Source organism: Uranotaenia lowii, chromosome 2 (assembly GCF_029784155.1).
Source record: "Uranotaenia lowii strain MFRU-FL chromosome 2, ASM2978415v1, whole genome shotgun sequence".
Taxonomy (NCBI): Eukaryota; Metazoa; Arthropoda; class Insecta; order Diptera; family Culicidae; genus Uranotaenia; species Uranotaenia lowii.
This window is the reverse complement of record NC_073692.1, coordinates 281642056-281651905: the sequence shown is the minus strand read 5'-3', so window position 1 is coordinate 281651905 and position 9850 is coordinate 281642056. Positions and strand designations below refer to the sequence as shown.

At 38.9% G+C, this 9850-nt stretch overlaps 1 long non-coding RNA gene across 1 annotated transcript; it reads right to left on the bottom strand.

Moving 5' to 3' along the window:
• Positions 1-415: 415 nt before the first annotated feature.
• Positions 416-1185, bottom strand: LOC129743985 (uncharacterized). The gene is made up of 3 exons (XR_008736770.1): positions 1077-1185; positions 835-1010; positions 416-591 (listed from the first exon to the last, which is right to left on the bottom strand). It is a non-coding gene; the product is annotated as an uncharacterized LOC129743985 (long non-coding RNA).
• Positions 1186-9850: the final 8665 nt, after the last annotated feature.

Below are 9850 nucleotides of genomic sequence, written 5' to 3'. Positions count from 1 at the left end.
AGAACGTTAAAAAAACATCGCAAAATTTGACAAAAAATATCAACTCGCTAACATTCACGCTGAGCCACTTTCAACCATTAATGTTTGAAAAATAACCATAATGGCAGTTTTGTGGATCAAGTCGTTTTATGAGTTTTCAGCGAAAACTCATAAAATGAGATTTCGGAGAGAACTTGCACTATGGTTATTTTTCAACCGTGCTCTCAAATATGGATAATGCTTGAAAAATAACCGTTTATTTGGGAAAAGATTCATTCTTTTCGAAATAAATGGAAAGTTTTCGTAAAAATATTAATTTTGCATTTATTTGACCATCAAGTTCAACTAATTAACTGCATCTCATATAATAATCAATCTTCCTACATTAAGCCGAAAGTATACTATATCCGGTTCACTACAAAACCCCGATTTTTTTATGGCAGTCCTTCCACGTTCCGATAAATCTCATGAAGAGTTTATGAGCACCATCAAAGTTGAATCAGGAATAGACAAACCAGCATAATTTGAATACAACATCGGTTTTCCGGAATGACTCTTCAATCAAATACCTAAATACCACATAATGAGCCTTTATTGAAGTTCGCATCGTTCCTGAAATAAGAAGAAATAAATTAAATTTTATTTGGATCCGAAACTTATCTCTGCGTTTTCTTAGGCCGATCGGAACTTGCGTGGTCAGATTCGTACGAACTATTTCAACTGAACCATAGACCAACCACAAAATTGGATCGTTTTTATTGAGGGGCTTTATCTCAATATCAGGGAGCCGGAAGAACATTCCTATAACTCTCCCGCACAAGCCCAACTAGGTTCATTTTTTAGCTAAAAACTTACCTTAAGAAATACTTTGGAATTGTTATCCTGCATCCGGGTTGACAATTTTCGTTTTCGGGTCTGATTTTTCAGGCAGCTGTGCATTTTTTATTTCTGTTTCCAGTTTCTAAGTCGCGGAGGAGGTTTGCCTATTCTATTTTCTTCCATGGCGAGCACTCGGAACCGGATCGCTTGACCTAAATATTCGATATAATCAGATACCGACTTTATTAAGATTAACCTTTCATCACATAAATACTTACAAAACAATTGTTTCATTGGAGCCGGCAGCTCATATTTTCCTATTTTTTGTAGTAAATTTGGCGATACCGTAAAAAAGCAGGAAAAACTAAGCCGAAACAACTGACGCCCTGCAAAATTTACGAATAAAACAATAACAAAGATAATTTTTCAGTCATTAAAATGCTGAATTTTTAACCATTTTGCAAGTTTTACTGCAGAACTTATTAAATGGTTGAAATTTAACGATTGACTATGGTTAAAAAACAACAATTTTCGAAGTTCAAAGAGAAAAACCAAAAAACGGTTGAAAAAAACTCGAAAATGGTTAGAAAAAAACGAGCGTGTTTAGCTACTCAGTTCAGAGTGACGGTTACTCAGTTGTCGCCAAAACCGCACCTACTCAGTTCTGACTAAACGGCTTTTACTCAGAAATGACTAACAGCCCTTTTCGCGACAACTGAGTCTTGGTTACTCAGAATGCGCGAATAATTCTGAAGCGGTTTTTGGCCACTTTTTCATGCTAGAATAGGTAAAACCTGTATTATTATTCACACTAATGATGGATTTGTTGATTTGATAAATAACAAAAGTAAAAATAATGTCCATACACCTTTATTTTTAAAAAAATCTACAAACTTGTTGAAATTTTTTTTCACCCGTCGGGTTACATCTCTCGGGCCGGGACCCAGTATGCCGTACCAGATTCAGCTTTGGTAAATTTATTTGGACCATCATCATTTCGTCTCAGAACCCTGTAATATAAATAAAATCGGATTAATACCTAGAAATTACACGCAGCGAAAAGATTTTTTACTTCAAAGGAAAGTGCAGCGAAAACAAAGGAAAATTTCCTTTGATTTTGGGATAAATAAAAATTTCTTTGTTTCAAATGCATTTTCGTTTGTTTCAAAGAATTTTTCTTTTGAAAAATCTCTGATTCAAAATATTGATACTTTGAAACAAAAAACAGTTTCTTTTTATTCAAAGTTGCTTTCTTTTGCCACAAGGTAATTTAATTTAGATTTAAAAGCATTTATTCATTGAACCATTTTCTATTTAATCCAATTGGAAGCGTTATTAATCTGTTGTTTTGAAATTCCTATTAGGAATTTCGAATAATAAAAAGAAAGGATTTCCAATTTAAAATTTAATTTTATTCACAAATAAATGAAACACTGGGTCACACACTGGTTCACTTTAATCGAATCATCCGGTTTAAATTTTAGTGGACCTGATCGCTGGATTGGAGCGGTGTCACCTCGGTTGAGGCATCCAGGGACTTGGAAAACCATCTATCGGCCGTGGTCCTGTAAAATTTCAAGCACTTATTGAAAATCTTCAATATTCATTCTTTAATCAACATAAACTTACCATACATTATCCTGAATCCTCCTAACTAAGCTAACTCTCTCGCTAAATTTGAAATACCCAGAGCCCGGCTACCTTTTACTCAGACGTCGCCACATGTATGAAGCAGCCGACGGCTGATCTTAATGAACTCAGAAATTAGCGGAAAGATTACTCAGACGGCAGGAAATTCGCCACTCAGAGAACTCGAGTGCTTGAAGGCGACAACTGAGTAAATGTTGAACAGTTTGTGCGAGGCGGTCGGACTTCGTTTGTTTTCGTGCAACAGATACTGGAAAATTTACATGGTAAATATTATTTTAAAGTGAATTCTTGATATCAATCCGATTTTTTTTTCATATTACAGGGCACTATGCCGAAAATAATCTACCCAGGCGGTCACTAGGTGCGATGATGGTCCGAATGAATTTGGATTGAATGTTAATATGACTATGATTTTTTTTTTGTAAATAAAGGTGTATGCACAATATTTCGACTTTTGCTATTCATCAAATCAAGAAATCCATCATTCGTATGAATAATAATACAGATTTTAACTATTCTAGCATGAAAAAAGCGGCCAAATCCGCTTCAGAATTTTTCGCGAATTCTGAGTAACTATGCCTCATTTGTCGCGAAAAGGGCTGTTAGTCAGTTCTGAGTAAAAGCCGTTTAGTCAGAACTGAGTAGGTGCGGTTTTGGCGACAACTGAGTAGCCGTCACTCTGAACTGAGTAGCTAAAAGTTAGCGAGCTGATCCACATTTTCACACGACCAGCCAAACCGATTTTTCGTTTTAAATTATTCTTACTCAATGCAAAAAACCTTCTAAGTTTGAAGTTTTTATTTTATAAAATTATTCCTTTGCATTGAATACATTTTTCTTTGGTTGAAAGAAAATTTACTTTGTTTCCAAATAAATATGCAATTGAAAAAATGTCTTTTGAATCAAAGAATTTGTTTAGAATCAAAGTCCAAAATTATTCGATTCAAAAAATTATTTCTTTCTTTCAAAAACTGCCCAAGTAACCATAAGCACTAAAATCTAGCACCAACTCTGCTCTAGCGTCAGCTATACCCAAGCAACCAAAAGTCGCGTTTTTACTTAACTCCGAACTCCGAAGTTCACATTTGGCCGAAAAAATGTATTACGGGAACTTCAGGTGACTCTTGTCGCGTAAAAGTTACTCAGGGACTTCCATCGCCCTTTGAAAGGTTAAAATATCGATAACGGAACTTCTAAGCGCTTTTAAAGGAACTTCTTTCAAGAAGGTCGATAACGTTCGCGTAACATTCCAAAACGCACCATTAAGATACTTGAAGGTGTTTTAAAGAACCTATATGGGAAATCTAAGCGACATGTCAAAAATATTTTTCAAGAAGGTCGATAACGTTCGCGTAACATTCTAAAGCGCACCATTAAGATACTTGAAGGTGTTTTAAAGAACCTATATGGGAATTCTAAGCGACATGTCAAAAATGTCTGTCAATTTCTTGTCATGGTATTTGTTTTGTTTATATCTGTACTAATATTTACAAATGGAATTCAATATTTTTTCGAATTTTTCTTATAAATGTTAAATAAGATATTCGAATAAATTTTTGATGATGCGAATTTTTGTTATGATTCATATTGTGTACTGAAAGTCCTTTGAACGAAATAAGGTACCTTCTATTGACCAACCCACTCAATCATCTCAAATGACATTAAGTTTAAATACTAATCATTACAGTGGCAATTAGCTATTGCTGGATTGGTCGAGAGGCTGGTGAGTTTCATTGCAACCTAGAGAGCAGCGGTTCAATTCTCTAGGCGTGTAAGCAGCTTTTGTAATCAAAACAATATAATTAAAATCAATGAGATAGATTATGATAGACCGGCAACCTAGCAATCTGACATGTGGTTGTCAGAGCAATCTGTCAATTGGATTTTTTTTTCGGCGCGTAGAAGTTTCTTGACATTCTCTTAGAAGCTGAATAGCGTTCTCTACAGCCCCCTAAACGAACTTGAAAGTAGCTTTAAGAACTTAAATTTTGGGCTGATTAGCATTCTCTTCAGACACAAACGAGAGCTGATTAAGCTTCTATGGAACCTTTTTAAGGGAATTCTGGTTGCTTGGGTAGTGCTTGATTCTGTGCATCATTTTAGCTCTGTGAACCAGGTTTGGCGAAATTAACTGCTGCATTAGTGCAGAAACTGGTATAACCCTATAAAAGCACTGTTATAGCATTGGTTGATGCTACAAGGTTGGCGGGCAAAATGCTGGGAAAATGCAAATGGCGTTCGAATGAGGTTCGACCATGCGAAAAAAAAAATATTTTGGATTTTTGTTCGGTTCATTTTTCGGCCATGATACTAAATTTGTAATTATTTTTATAATCGCTTATGCATATTGAGGAGATCTCTCGGATTGAATTTTCTACATGATATTTTTTTTATTTTTCAGCTGAAAATGACCTGGAATCGAACTCATGACATATGTGGCTCTGACATTTGACATTGACTCTGCCTATGAACCTATCAGGTCCGCGTTAAATCTTTGAAAAAAAAAGACCTATTTGAATCAAATTTCTAGCAACCGGTGCCCTGAATTTGCATTGATTCAGCATCAATCAATGCTAATGTGCTTTGGCCTAATGCCACTGTAGTGCTTACATAGTGCTTAAAAGCATTAAAGCAAGCTTGTGTGATGCCAATTTAATGCTTAGAAAATATAGCATTTGTTATTCTGATTTAGAGCAATGTTGCATTTCGAAAGCATTGTGCAAAGCTGATAGAATGCAAGTTGCATTTTAAAAGAGTGGTATAATTCTAACATGATGCAGCATAGCACTCGAAGGGCTGTTGTAATGCAAAATTGCACTTGATGTGCTGATATAGTGTAATTTAGCCTTTGAATGCTGGTGTAAAGCTATAAAAATGCAAAGCTTTAGTGCTTATGGTTACTTGGGTGTTGCATTTGTATTAACATTGAATAATGTCTCTCTCAATTTGATATGTCACGAGCGAACTGGCAACATTTTTTAATAAAAAACCCACTTCTCAGCAAAATTTTGCTAGCGTGCAGCGGATTGACAAACTAAAAACCCTGGCTGGAAAACTTCAGTCGAAGATCAAGCCAAATTCGTCCGAAATCGGACAAATTGTCGGATGAAATCTCCTGACTGGGCAATTTTCGGTTCGGAAAAGTTGGCAGTGGCTGTGGCGGAAAATGACAGACGTCAGGTGGAGTTCCGGGGAAAAAAAAAAGTCGCGGGGTGCACACGAAGCTTCTCCCTGGGAGTCGAGATGCGAACTTGGAAGAGTACGGTTCGGTCCAATCAACGTCGGCCCAGCCAGGACGGCCGCGTTCGGTGGTGGTACGCGAAACAGCCAGGTGGTCTGTGGATTTGCAACGGAATCGGCAAAGTGAAGGGGATAGCACCCGGTGGCAGCAATATCAACAGTCGGGTCGTTCAGCAGCTACGAGACCGGAACAGCCAAGGCGGCTGTCTACTGTGTCGTTACCGGAAAAGCCCATGCGGTTCCTCCTCAGTGGTCAAAGTCGGAGCATGGACCGTTCAACAGTGCCTGGAAGCGGAAAAGCTAGGTCGGCGAAACCGGAACAATTCGGCCAGTGAGTCATTCCTGAATTGTCGGGGCCATTGGGTATCTGGCCAATCCACGACGGCGCAGCCTCCGCAGTGCCATTTCGCAACGACGTCAGCAGCGGAAACGGCAGGAGCGAGCCAGCCAGCTCCGAGTTTCGCGCCCAAGGTGGATCGAGGTTCCGGATGGAGGGAAATCACCGTGATCATGTCGCAACATTGTGAACCGTCCGACGAGGCAGAACTGTGAGTAACACGCTTTTTAAAGGGGTAAAATGTTGCCAATATAATCTAAATTAAAACAAATAACAATCTTTTTATTTTGTGGGACCGACCACCAAAATGCTCTCAACAAAATGGCGCCCAACTAAAACGAACCTTTTGGATTGAGTTCGTCAATGTTCATTGATGTTTATTTTATGACAGTATGTTATGATCGTTCTGACTGTTGTTATTATTATGACTATTTTATTATCGCTCGTTTTTAGTGACATATCTTTGAATGTTGGTTGTTTAGTAAACAACATCTATCTGGTTACTGTGATCCGATCTAGCACAATCAAAATAAATTGATTACCTCAACGAAAATGTTAATCTGAAGCAAACTTGTTTCTAACCTCTAGACTTCTAGTTTGCGTAAACCTTCAGCTATGTCCACTACCTACGGTAGTCAACAAGGTCGTCTCCGGCACAAAAACACGCAATGCGTTTTCACCACAATCCATTGCGAGGCGAAGCGACTCCTGCAGAGCCGTCCAGGGGACATTCGTTAGCCTCAGCAGTTCACATTCGATTCAAGACCGAACTAAAAACGATTTTTGACAACTTTACCGATTATGACTTACCCGATCATGTCTACCGATTTTGACACCACCGATTTTGAATATCCCGATTGTGACAATACCGATTTTGTCGACACTGATTTGACTTCTACCAATTTTGACCACTACCGATTATGTTTACGGATCATGCACAATTGTAAGGGGATTGCCAAGAAAAAAAAATCAAAAGGAACGCGATCTGGAGGCGCGGTAAAACCTCTATTCCGGGCTCTTGGTAGTTTAGAGGACTAAATCCCTCTTTACCCTGATCTTCTGTGTTCAAACTCCAAACCAGATAAAACAAATTACTAAAATTAAAATTGTAATAGTTCTGCTTTGTTAGATCTTTTCATTATTGATTGAATGATAATAGATCTTGATTTTCGTTTGCTGCTTTTGAAATATTTGTTAATTTCAGGATTCGAAGGAGTTTCTTTCTGCCATATATGATGGTGAAGATCGACACTTTTGCCAAGATTCGTTGGCGTATAGTTTTGTTGATTAGCTTAAGCTTCTGTATGGATTTTGCCAAGATTCGTTGGCGTTAAGATCTAGTTTAGTATTATGATTATTTTGTGGTTTATTTTAGATATATTCACCAGTGCACGGTGAAACATTATCGAGGTCTGCTCGATACAACCGTCGATCAATCTCCTTCGAACTCCTTGTGGCGTTTTAGGAATTTTTCATGGATCCTTATTCGTGATCCATGAAAAATTCTACCAAAGCAGCAATGTTGTGTTGCATTTGTATTAACATTGAATAATGTCTCTCTCAATTTGATATGTCACGAGCGAACTGGCAACATTTTTTAATAAAAAACCCACTTCTCAGCAAAATTTTGCTAGCGTGCAGCGGATTGACAAACTAAAAACCCTGGCTGGAAAACTTCAGTCGAAGATCAAGCCAAATTCGTCCGAAATCGGACAAATTGTCGGATGAAATCTCCTGACTGGGCAATTTTCGGTTCGGAAAAGTTGGCAGTGGCTGTGGCGGAAAATGACAGACGTCAGGTGGAGTTCCGGGGAAAAAAAAAAGTCGCGGGGTGCACACGAAGCTTCTCCCTGGGAGTCGAGATGCGAACTTGGAAGAGTACGGTTCGGTCCAATCAACGTCGGCCCAGCCAGGACGGCCGCGTTCGGTGGTGGTACGCGAAACAGCCAGGTGGTCTGTGGATTTGCAACGGAATCGGCAAAGTGAAGGGGATAGCACCCGGTGGCAGCAATATCAACAGTCGGGTCGTTCAGCAGCTACGAGACCGGAACAGCCAAGGCGGCTGTCTACTGTGTCGTTACCGGAAAAGCCCATGCGGTTCCTCCTCAGTGGTCAAAGTCGGAGCATGGACCGTTCAACAGTGCCTGGAAGCGGAAAAGCTAGGTCGGCGAAACCGGAACAATTCGGCCAGCGAGTCATTCCTGAATTGTCGGGGCCATTGGGTATCTGGCCAATCCACGACGGCGCAGCCTCCGCAGTGCCATTTCGCAACGACGTCAGCAGCGGAAACGGCAGGAGCGAGCCAGCCAGCTCCGAGTTTCGCGCCCAAGGTGGATCGAGGTTCCGGATGGAGGGAAATCACCGTGTTCATGTCGCAACATTGTGAACCGTCCGACGAGGCAGAACTGTGAGTAACACGCTTTTTAAAGGGGTAAAATGTTGCCAATATAATCTAAATTAAAACAAATAACAATCTTTTTATTTTGTGGGACCGACCACCAAAATGCTCTCAACAAAACTATTTATTTGAAATAAAACCATAATTCATTGATTCAAAGAAAACAGGAGATTGAATCAAAAAAATGACTTTTTGAATCAAAGTCAGTTTTATTTTGTTTCAAAATCCAAGTTTTCTCTGCGTGTACCTTTAAAATGAATATTCACCATGTAAATTTTCTAGTTTTGCCGCAGAAAAACAAACCAATTCTGACCACCTCGCACAAACTGATCAACATTTACTCAGTTGTCGCCTTCCAGCACTCGAGTTCTCTGCGTGCCGAATTTTGTGACATCTGCATGAGTAATTTTTCCGCTGATATCTGAGTTCATTAAGATCAGCCGTCGGTTGCTTCATACATGTGGCGACGTCTGAGTAAAAGGTAGGCGGGCTCTGGGTATTTCAAATTTAGAGAGACGGTTTGTACACGCTTAAAATCATGTACTGAAGTGTAAAGTGATTTAGTTTATTTATAAACATCGATTCGAATGGACATATTTTCTAAATTCACCGCGCGCACTTCTTTTGTTTTTTTAAATATGTATCATGGAAATTTAACATTCCGCGCGGTAACGGCTGCCCAGATGCGAATTTCGCAAAATATGGAATCTTCAGTCATAATTGTCGACTTTGCATATGTTTCATGAAAAAATTTGGGCAATTTAAAAAAACGTTTGGTAAATATTGTTTTAAACTCCCGCATAGCTATAAACCATACCATGCATCTTCCGAATTATTCGGTTCTGATTACATTAATAGTTACGATTTCTTTTTGGTCACTGCTTATGTGTCTTTGCTAGAAACGAGTAAAAACCATTTTTAAAAGATAAGATTAATCTTCCAAAAAACAAATTGAGTAATTTTGGCAACGCGACGCTAAGATAAAAAATTATGCCTGGAAGATACAGTTAATAATCATGAGTACTATTCGATTATTTTAGCAACGCACCCCAAAATTTTCTGCTGTCACTTCACACGTGGTTGGATTTTTTTCGCAGAATATCAAATTTTTCTCGCTGTTTAGTTTCGGGAGAATTCGGAACGGAACAGCACCGGTTCCGACGGTGCGATGGATCGGTTGGCGACGGCGTCAGTTCCGGTTGTGCGAGGGTAAGTACCTTGTTTTTTTGGTTATTTTTTAGTTTTCCTAATTGAAAATTACTTTTTCCAGTCGCAGCTAGCCGGATGTCTCCGGCTCCACCGGTTCCATCGGGGCGAGGGTCGTGTGCAGACTGGCCAACAGCACTAACAAGGTTATCAGGAAAAGCACAACCACGTAACTTTTTACAGTGTGAAGTGTTTTTTTTTAATTACAAATAAATTTTATT